Genomic DNA, 11188 nt, shown 5'->3' with positions numbered 1-11188 from the left:
TGTGTATGTAGCTCAAGAGAACTCTGGGAATCATTCAAACCATTGACCAAGTGCCTAGGACTTATCAGTCATTGGTAAGAGGCTGGGTAAACAGCAGTGTCCCAGCCCTCTCTGCACTGCTTAGTATGAAATTAAAGGACAAATGTGGTGAGTGCAAGGCAGGAAAAACATAGCGAGCATCTGTTGGAAGGGTCAGGAGAGGCGTCTGAAGAAGTGACAAGGAACAGGTGAGGTGCGTGGAGAGGGTGCTTCCAGCACAGAAGGTTTGAGATGAGCTTGACTGGAGGGATGGGGAGGGCTTCTCAGACCTGGGTGAGGAGTTTGGGCTTTTATTTTAAGGGCAGGGCTTAGAATAGTAGTATTTACATTTTTACACAATCTGGCTCAATGGAGATGGAATTGGAGGGGGCAAGATGGAAGGCCCAGAGACCAGGAAGGGGGCTACATGGAGATCAGAGTGAGAGACGGTGGTGCTTTTATGGAAAAGGGTTTTGGACATTTTGAACCTGGGGCTGGATATTTTTACCTTTACTCAGCCCATATCTGGGCTCTTAACCATGGAGAGTATAGAAAATCAAGTGATCTGTGCTGAGATTAATTGATCTTAATGGAAGATTGATCCATTTTAACATTAGCCTGTCAGACCATTTGCTCTATGGATCTGCTGCCCTGATGATAAAGTTCAAGTCTTGACTATCCTCATCTTGGATTGTCCCTCCTTGTCTCTCCAACAGTTGAGGATGGAGTTTATTAGGACACAGCCTCCTTAAACTTAGCCCCACAGAAAACTATCTCTATTCACAGATGACATCATTTATGTAGAAAAATCCTATGAAATCTACCCAAAAGATCTACTAGAGTTGACCTGTGAGTTAAGCGTGGTTGCAGGATCTAAGATCAATATACAAAAATTGAGTGTATTTCTATATACCAGCAATGAATAACTGGAAATTAAAATTTAAAATACCACTTACATTAGCATAAAAAGCTACTTAGGGAGAAATCTGACAAAAGGGGTACAAAACCTGTTCAATAAAAACTATGAAACACTAGTGAGAAAAATGAAATAAGACCTACATAATCAGAGGAACCTGGTAGGCTATACAGTTTATGGGGTCACAAAGAGACACGACTGAGCAACTATCACTCACATTTAACCAGAGAGATATATCATATGGGCCTAAACACACAATGTTCTTCAGATATCAGTGATCTCCAAATTGACCTGTAGATTCAACACAAAATAACAGCAAGCTTTTTTTTTTTTTTTGCAGAAATTGACAATCTGATTCTAAAATTCATGTGAAAATGCAAAGAATCTAGAATAGCCAAAACAACAAGAAGCAAACTTAGAGAACCCAAATCTCAACTTTAAACTCTATTACAAAGTTAAAGTATTCAAAACATTTAGTATTGGCATCGACAGACAAATAGATCCATGGAACAGAATAGAGTCCAGAAATGGACCCAGACATAAATGGTTGATTGATTTTTTTTTAAGTAGTTGTAACATTTTTAAAAATTTATTTTTAATTGAAAGATAATTGCTTTACAGTATTGCATTGGTTTCTACCAAACATCAACATGAATCAGTCATAGGTTTACCCATGTTCAATTGATTTTTGACAAAGGTGCCAAGGCAACCCAGTGAAAAAAGGACAACCTTTTCAACAGTCGGTGCTAGAAAAATTGTATATCCTCATGCAAATATCCCCTGGGGATGGAAACATGAGTCTTTACTTCTGCCTCCTGTTGTCTCCATGTGACTTTCTAAATAGAATAATTACTCATTTAGGAAAAAAATTTGTTTTTCATGGTTGGTCAGTGGCTTCAATGCTGTCCCACTCCACCACAGGTCACCTCCTCTCTCCCTAAAGGAGGAACATTCATGGCAACTGGTGAACTCTGCTGTGTTATTCAGGATGACTTGTATTCCCATCCTTCTCAGTCCATATGTTATCTGGGGCCAGATACTTAATGTCCAAGATCTTCAGGTTTCTTTTCTAGTACCTCTTATGCAGGGATGTGAAGGTTGAACACTCAGTAAGCATTCCACAAGTCGAGGTTTTATCCCTCTTTCCCTTGAAAGATGGGGTAGCTAAGGAACTAGCCCCTGCCTTTCCCCTGCTTTTCGCACTGAGTCCTGTGCACACCAAGTCAAGAAGAGCTTCAAGGTGAAGGCAGCTGTCTATCTACAAATGCTGAAATTAACTGATCAGTGATGAGATTAATTGATCTTAATGGAAGATAAATGCATTTTACTTTTTTTTTATAATTCAGAGTTGCTTTCTTTTTTAAAGCAAATTTAAACAGAAAAAAAATTCCTCCCTTAGTTTGCCCCTTTTATTTATCACCATGATGGGGGAGAAAGCAGAAAGATGAAGGGAATATTAATGCCTCTGTCCACCAAACTATTGGAGAGGGGAGAGGGAGACATCTCCCATCAAGCTAGGCCTGATGTCTGGCTCCTTTTTAAATAAGAGGAGATCCTTGGGCAGAGACCTGTTGGAAGTGATGGTTCTGTGTGAAATGGAGAGAGATTCAAGGTGTGGGTGACAGTAAGTGCAAAGGCCCTGTGGTAGGCATTGACTTGACTTTTTTGGAGAAATGTCTGTGAAACCAGCAGGGCTAGAGCAGAGGAAAAGAGAAGTAGCTGAGGTCAGATACCACAGAGTGGAGTTTAGAATCACTATTGCCCATTGTGAGAAGCCCGCTGGGGAAGGAAGCAGGCTCATCAGGCATCCCAGCCCCTAGAAATCCACCGCTCAGCCCATTCAAAGATGTCTCACCGCTGCAAATGGCAGTCAGGGTTGATGGACCTGAGGCAGTGTCACAGGCTGAAGGGCTTTCTGGGTCATCAAAGGAGGATTAGACCAGGCAGAAGTCTGTTTGTACAGCTGTCCTCCAATTACTGAAAAGTGGTTATGGCTAAGAGAATGGGCACTGAGCTCGGGCCCCTGGATCTGTATGTAGCTCAGCCCTGCCTTGTACTGTAATGTGACCTTAGGCAAGTTACTTTCCTTCTCTGGGCCTCACTTTCCTCCTCTGTAAAGCAAGTACACCTCACAGAGTTGAGGTGTGGCTTAAATGCACTATTACAAGTAGTAACAAGCTTAGAACTGTACTAGGCACAAAGTAAGTGCTCAAATGTTAATCATTGCAGAAGGGAGAATAATACCCTCCCCCCACTCCCCAAAGTTGTCCACATTCTGATCTCAGGAACCTGTGACTCTGTGATGTTACATTGCAAGTGGGAATTAAAATTGCAGGTGAAAGTAATGTTGTTAATCAGCTGACTGACTTGAGAGAACCTGTATTATCCAGGTGAGCCCAATCTAATCACACGGGTCTTTATAAGGGGTGGGAGAAGGCAGATGAGCTTTCTGTGCGAGTTAAAGAGAGGTTTGAAGATGGCAGAAGGGGCCTCAAGGACTATAGGTACCTCTCTCTAGAAGTTGGAAAAGGCAAGGAAACAATTTCTAAAGCCCCCAGAAGGTTGACAGCCCTACGAACATGTTGATTGCAGCCCAGTGATACCCATTTTGGACTTCTGACTTCCAAAACGGTAAGATAATAAATTTGGGTTAAGCCACTAAATTTGTGGTAATTTGTTTGAGCCACAGTAAGAAACCAAAATAACCGTTGTTATAATATGGTGGTGGTGATGATAATATAGACGAAGAGGTCCCCAATCTCCAGGCCATGGACTGGTACCACAGGAGCCAGATCAGCAGCCCCGTTAGATTAGAAATAAAGTGCACAATAAATGTAAAGCACTTGAATCATCCTGAAACCACCCTCTCTCCCCCATAACCCTGGTCCATGGAAAAATTGTCTTCCATGAAATTGGTCCCCCGTGCCGAAAAGGTTGGGTACTGCTGAGGCAGACTTCTGCGTGGCCTTGGAGAACAGGGTGGCATTGGACAGGAGGGGTTCTAAGCAGGCCGAGTCCACTGTCCCGCACTAGAGCCCATGCTGTCTTAAGGCTAAATATTCTCTCGGTGTCTCCAGGCGGAGGTGTCTGTCAGCTGGAGGGGGCACCACTGCTCTGGACTGGATAAATCTGAGGCTGTAAAGTGCTTATTCTAGAAAATTAGTGATTGAAATGTTTTCACTAATTTTCAAATTTCTAGAAAGAGTAAGAATTAACGATTGACGTGTGGGTGCTTCCCTGGTGGCTCAGATGGTAAAGAATCTGCCTGCAATGTGGGAGACCTGGGTTCAATCCCTGGGTTGGCGAGATCCCCTGGAGAAGGGAAAGGCTACCCATTCCAGTATTTGGGCCTGCAGAATTCCATGGACAGAGGAGCCTTGCGGGTTACAGTTCATGGGGTCGCAAAGAGTTGGACACGACTGAGTGACTTTCACTTTTCATGTTGGTCATTATAGCCTGCATATCAGAATATTCATTACAATACTCCCCTCTCCCCATTTATCTGCAAAGAATGTCCTGTTTGAAATGCAATTCGTTTGCACTATGTCCTTTGCCATTTCAAATCAGGAAAACATGGATTCACTCTTTTCTAATATTGGCTACCATTTGTAGAGCACTGAGCTCTAGATTTACCATCACTTCTAATTCTCACAACAGCTTTTTAAAATGTGGGTTTTTGTATATAGTTTTTTTTTTTCTGTATCAACTACAGTTAGCAATGTAGAAAACAGCACAGTGTGGGGACTTCATCTTTCAAATCCCATCCAGTGGCAAGTGACAGGATGATTTGCATTTTTGTTTCCTTCCAGTCATTGTCCCTCATACTTACCAGAAGGTACTCAATATATTTTTCCCACGAAGTAGACATTTTTAATGTTATTTTACAGATGAGGATGCTGAGGTCAGAAGCTGAGGTCTGAAAGAGCGGGGTTAGAATCAGTGATGTGCTGGTAAATGTGTAAGAGCTGGCTCTCAAGAGAAGAAAAACAAAACAAACCTGATTTAAAACTTTTGCCAATTTCCATGGGGTAAATGATCCCACTTTGGCTGATTCTGTGCATAAACTACTCAGCCTGTCAGAGTCTCAGCTTTCTTTTCTAGAAAATGAATTTAATTCCAACACCGGGCAGTGCCTAGTTCAGAAGCCCTCTATAAACTCTAATGCGTGCCTTTCCTTCATTCAGAAAAGAGAAATAGCTCCAGAAGATGTATTTAGCACAGTATTTTTCCAACTGAATCATTATTGGGTTGTGAAATCGATTTATCTGTGAGTTGCAACAAGAATTTTTTAAAAGAAAGACAACGGATAAAAAAGACTAAAATAAAACAGGAAAGAAAAAAAATCATAGTGCAGCAGACATGGGAAGATTGTGTTATTTCCTGAAACTTTTCATTCCTACATGTGTGTGGCTGTGTGTACTGGATCAAGAGAAATTTTTCTTCTTGCTGTAGGTTGCCATTAAAATGGAGTCACTGAGTGAATCTGGCTTTCTAGCAAGCAGTGCTTTTACCTTTAGAGTTGTGGAGTGAGAGAGGCAGCTAGAAATAGTGCCTGTTATACCCTTCTCTGTAGAGGAAATGGGGCTGAGGCACCCAAGGGCAGGGCCGGGGCGGCCCAGCGTTGCTGGGAGAAGCCAGAGAAGGCCCGATGCCCTTGGCCTCCTCCCAGGCCAGGGTTAGGCTCCAGGCAGCCCTCAGATTGTCTCCTGAGCACTGGAAGGAGGCCCCTTTGCATGAGGGAGGAGAAGGAAACTGCACAGGAAATTCTGGCTGCAAGCTCACCGCTGCTGGGACCCACCACAGCAGCTACCACACAACAATAGTGCCCTTAGATAAAAATAACCCTCAGGGTCTGCAGCCCTGCGGTGCGGGGGCAGGGGCATGCTGTCTCAAGGGCTGGAATGTCACCAGGCTACAGCCCGGGTCGTGCTCCTTGGCGCTGTGCTATACCTTCATTTCCTGATTGCTAATTAGAGGGCAGCTTGCCAGCTGGAGGTCGTTTGGGCTGGTGCCAGGAATGGGGCCCCTTGACCCCAGGGTCTCTGCTCCCCTGCACTCTTACACAGGGTGATATAAAAAAATCACTCATGCTGAGGTCTTGAGATCTCAGTGCCCCACCTCTCCCAGGGAGACTTTCATCTTACAAGAGCGCCCCAGCCCAGGAGGGCTTACCTGAAGTTTGTCTCTGGATGCAGGTGGGGGTGAGGACGGAGACCTTCCTTGCAGCTCTCTCCCTTGGCTATAGGCGGGGCCTGACCCTGTAGCACCTCCTCCTGTGCCCCAAAGGTCCTCTCTCCAGGCTGAAGAGACAGGCTTCCTGTTCCCCTCAGTGCTTGAGCTTGGCCAGTGGCTAGTTTCCTACACATTGAAGAATGGAAGGAGGGGGCAAGGGTCAGGCCAAATGCTATTTTACTGCAGCAAAACCTGGTGAGGATCAGCAGCCAGCTTTGAAACACGGAGACTGGGCATCCCTGTTGGCTTCTGGCCTCACTGTTTGCTGGCTAATCATCTGCTTTTAGTCTGTTTCTCATTCTCTCCTGCCCATCCCAGAAGTACCCACATCCCCCAAGGATAACAATACTATACGGGCACAGCACGCTATGGTTTTCCATACTTACTTCAGATCTTTCATTCACTTACACAGCACTTTTGGAACCTGGGCACATGGGTAGATTTCAGGGGAGCATCTGAATTTGGAGGGGACAAAAAAGAACATCTATATTTTCATTGACTACAAGTGAAGGGCTTCCCTGATGGTAAAGAATCTGCCTGCTGATGCAGGAGACATGAGTTTGATACCTGGTCCAGGAAGATCCCCTGGGGAAGGAAATGGCAACCCACTCCAGTGTTCTTGCCTGGAAAATCCCATGGACAGAGGAACCTGGCAGGGTACAGTCTACTGGGTTGCAAAAGAGTTGGACACGGTTTACGACTGAACAACAATTAAGTAAAAATTTAGCATGTCCTGCTATTAGAGATGTTGGCAACAAACCACAGGAGTGTCAGCAGCACCGTGACTGTCACCAACAGAAATCACCGGTATTTTCATTTTCACGGTACACTTGTTGCAGGGATCAGGAATTACCATTTGTAGTCATGGCTACCTCAAAGTCAACCCTGCTGCTGCATTTTGTTAGGTAAAGCATTAATAAAGGACATTTATGACTTTGTCACAAGTGCGTAGCTGTATGTCAGCACAAGTGATTTGGTGTGCAACTCTTTGCATTTTATGCATTTATAGCAATATTCTGAAAAGAGGATTAAAATTTCTTCAGGGAGCCAGCGAGGAACCCCCTGAGGGGCTGGTGCTAGGGCCCTGAGCAGAGAGAGAGTTGAACTTGCATGGGCAAGGGAGCCTCGTCTATAACCCACAGGGGTGCAAAGCTAAGAGAAATATAGCAAATAAGTCACTGCAGACTAGCCTGATGGGTGCCATGACAGCAACGTTTGGACAGAAGCCATGTGTAGGGCAGCCATGAAGTAGGTGGCCACCACCTCACATCAGACTCTGGAGTAATAGCCACCTCTGGCCCGAAAGGAAAGAACCCATCTACCTAACCCTCCTGGGCGCCCTCGACCTGCTCCATTTCCCTGCCAGCCTCAGCCCAGGGCCCGGGAGCAGGGTGATGCAGTGTCCCCACTGCCCTGGCCTGAGATGTTTCCCAGAATACAGAACTTTCAGGGCCAAAACCAGGAGTTCTGGGCAAACCAGTACTGTTGTTCACCCTACTTGGAAGCCAAACCCCACCCTTCTTACCTAGAACTAATTCAACTGCCTGGAATTTGGATTAGCTTATTCCCCTAAGCATATTCTCTGTCCATACTCACCCTCATCCCATCTACCCAATTTCTGCTTTAGCTCCCAAGCCACTCTTCCCAGCCTCTAGCCATCAAGTGATTTGAACTTTTTATTCCCCTACAGGCCTGCTGAGCACTACTGGCTCTTTGTTTTCAATTGAGATATACTTTACATAAAGTCTTCAATTCCCAGGTGAATAGCTCAGTGAAGGTTTATACACCCATAAAACCACCACCCAGATCTAGATATAGAATACCATCCCTCCCCAGAAGTCTTCTGAGTACCTATTTGTTGTCAATTACTCCTCCAAAGGGTAAACCCCTCTTCTGACCCCCACAACCTTCCTATAAATGAAATCATGTTCTCTGCACCCCTCAGAAGCACACCTGCTCTTCCTGAAGCTGCTCCCGTGTTGCCAGCCCAGCTGGGAGAAGCCCTCTTCAGCAGGACCATAAAGCAGGAGGGACAGAAAATGTAGGGGCAAACTTTACACCATATGGCTGGAGGGAATAAATAGCCTCCTTTTCCAGTTATGACACCAGGGCTCAGAGGGACAGGTCACTTACTCGTCCTTCTTTTGGCCAGCAGTGACTGGACTCAGGGATACAGCCTACTGGGGAGGCAGAGTTGGAACTAGGACCCAAATCTCCTTCCTTTAAACCCTGCATCCTCCTTTGGGCAAAAGCCAGGGCGACGCCTGCTGTGGCAAGGAGGTTTTGTCTGAGAAAGCTGAGCAGGCAACCTGTTTCCTCCGTTTCACCCCCTGCCCAGATGCACCAAGCACCTGAAACCCCAGGGATGCAGAGTGCTGGTTCCTAATGCTGGCTGCATGTTAGAAAAGACTCAGCGCCCAGACCAACGAAATCAGTGTCTCTGGGAGTGAAACCTGGGTGCCAGTAGTTTATAATTTTGACACTCAGGCAAGTTTGTAAAGGAACTGAGCTTCTCAAAATTTACAATGCATATGAGTCTTCTGGGGCTTTTGTTAAAACATGGATTCTGATTCAGCAGGTCTGGGGTAAGGCCTGAGATTCTGCCTTTCTAACAAAGGCAGGGTATAGTTGATGTTACAGTCCAGGAACTATGCCTGAGTAGCAAAGATTTAGAGGACCATTCTATTCCATTTTATCTTCATACAAATACACTTTGCAGTCATGCATTTTTCAGTTTGTCTTTTAGATATAAGGCTCACCTACTACCCACACCCTAATAATTACGTGTTTATCCACCTTGACCAGGAAAGAGTACAATGATTTATCATGTGCCTTCTATGTGCCAAACACTGTCCCCCAATAAATTTGAGGATAGAGAAATAAAGAGGCTAATAACATGAAAACATGGAATAGAAGCCTAAAGAACAGAGATAAAATATCTTATATACATCCAATTGGAGCTTATGAAGGTGATGAGAAGGAAAACAAAAGGGACCCAATATTCAACAAGAAAATGGATAAGAAGGGAGTAGCCAAGATGGTAGAGTACAAAGACCCTGAGCTCACCTCCTCCTCTTCCCAAAATTACAACTACTTACAGAGTAACTATAGATGAGCACTAGCAGAAAAGATGTTAGAAAATTAAAGATATAAAGAAGGAACCACAACAAGATGGGTAGGAGGATGGAGATGTGGTATGGTCAAGACCCACACTCCTGGATAGATGACTCACAAATGGGAGGATAATTACAATTGCCTTGAAGTTATCTCCAAGCAGCAAGGAGTCCAAGTACCATACTAGGCTCCCCAGCCCAGGCCTCCTACACAAGGAAGACAAGACTTCAGAATATTTGTTTTTGAAAGCCAGAGGAGCTTACTTTCAGGAGACTCAGAGGGCTGTGGGAAATATATGTTCCGTTCTTCAAGAGCACACACAAAATCTCATGTGCTCTGGCTCCCAGGGCAGAGGCAGTAATTTGAAAGGAGCATGGGTCAGACCCACTGGCTGATTTCAGAGAGGCACAGGGTGCCTGGAACTTACCCTGAGGACAGAGACACTGGCGGTAGCCATTTGGGGGACATCATTTTACTGTGGGCACCATTGTGGAATCCTCCTTCTAGATTATTAGCATTGGGATGTGGTCCTGGCCACGAGTTGGTCATCCCCAGTCCTGGGGAACTCCAGGCCAAACAGATAGATGTGCAGAAGCACAGCCCCACCCATCAGCAGACCTGCTGTCATAGGGCCACCCACCAGAGGGTTAAGGACTCAGCCTCACCCACCAGTGGGCCAGGACTAGCCCTAGGACTGCCAGGGCCCTGCAGCCAGCTAACCCAGGACCTGGTCACCCACTGGTGACTCCACAGGCTGTGCAGCCAGCTATGCCAGGACCTGGCGGCACCCATCATTGGCCAGCAGCCTCCACACCAGGCAGGGCCTGGCAACCAACCAGACCAGAGGTCAGCCACACCTAACGGCATGCCCACAGTAGTCAGTCAATACAATAGAAGGGCCCATGTGGCCCACAGGGCCTTGCTAGAGTGTGTGGGTCTGGTGACCAGAGGATGTCTCCTTCATAAGATCACTTCTCCAAGACTGGAAAACATGACTGACCTACCTAATACATAGAGATAAAAACAGCAAATTGAGCAAAATGAGATGACAAAGGAATATGTTCCAAATATCTTTGAGAAACATGATAAAAACCCAGAAGAAGCAAAGTGGAGAAAAGCAACCTACCTAGTAAAGAGTTCAAGGTAATGATCATAAAGATGCTCAAAAAACTCAGCAGAAGAATGAATGAACACAGTGAGAAGTTTAACAAAGAGTCAGAAAATACGAAGAAGAGCCAAAAATGAAGAATATAACAATTGAAATAAACACACCCGAAGGAATCAACAGTAAATTAGATGAAACAGAGGAATAAATCAACAAACTGGATAACAGAATATTGGAAATTACCCAAACTAAACGGAAAAAAGAATTTTTAAAATGAGGATAGTTTAAGAGACCTCTGGGACAATATTAAGCATACTAACATTCACATTGTAGTTGTTTCGGAAGGAGAAGAGAGAGAAAAGGGATCAGAGAACTTACTTGAAGATGTAGCTGAAAACTTACCTAACCTAGAAAAGGAAACAGACATCCAGGTTCAGGAAGTAGAGAGTTCCAAACAGGATCAACCCAAAGAAGACCACAGTAAAACACTGTATGCAGAAATCAACTCAAAATGGATTAAAGATTTAAATGTAAGACCTGAAACCATAAAACTCCTAGAAGAAAACATAGGCAGTACACTCTTTGATATTGGTTTTAGCAATATTTTTTTTTTTGCATCGGTCTCCTCAGATAATAGAAACAAAAGCAAAATAACCTAATGGGACCTCATCAAACCAAAAAGATTTTACACAGTGAAGGAAAGTATCAACAAAACAAAAGGGTGGCTTACTGAATGGGAGAAAATATTTGCAAATGATATGTCTGCAAAGGGGCTAATATCCAAAATACACAAATGACTCATA

Source organism: Cervus canadensis, chromosome 5 (assembly GCF_019320065.1).
Source record: "Cervus canadensis isolate Bull #8, Minnesota chromosome 5, ASM1932006v1, whole genome shotgun sequence".
Taxonomy (NCBI): Eukaryota; Metazoa; Chordata; class Mammalia; order Artiodactyla; family Cervidae; genus Cervus; species Cervus canadensis.
The sequence above is the reverse complement of the archived record's forward strand: the minus strand, read 5'-3'. Positions refer to the sequence as shown.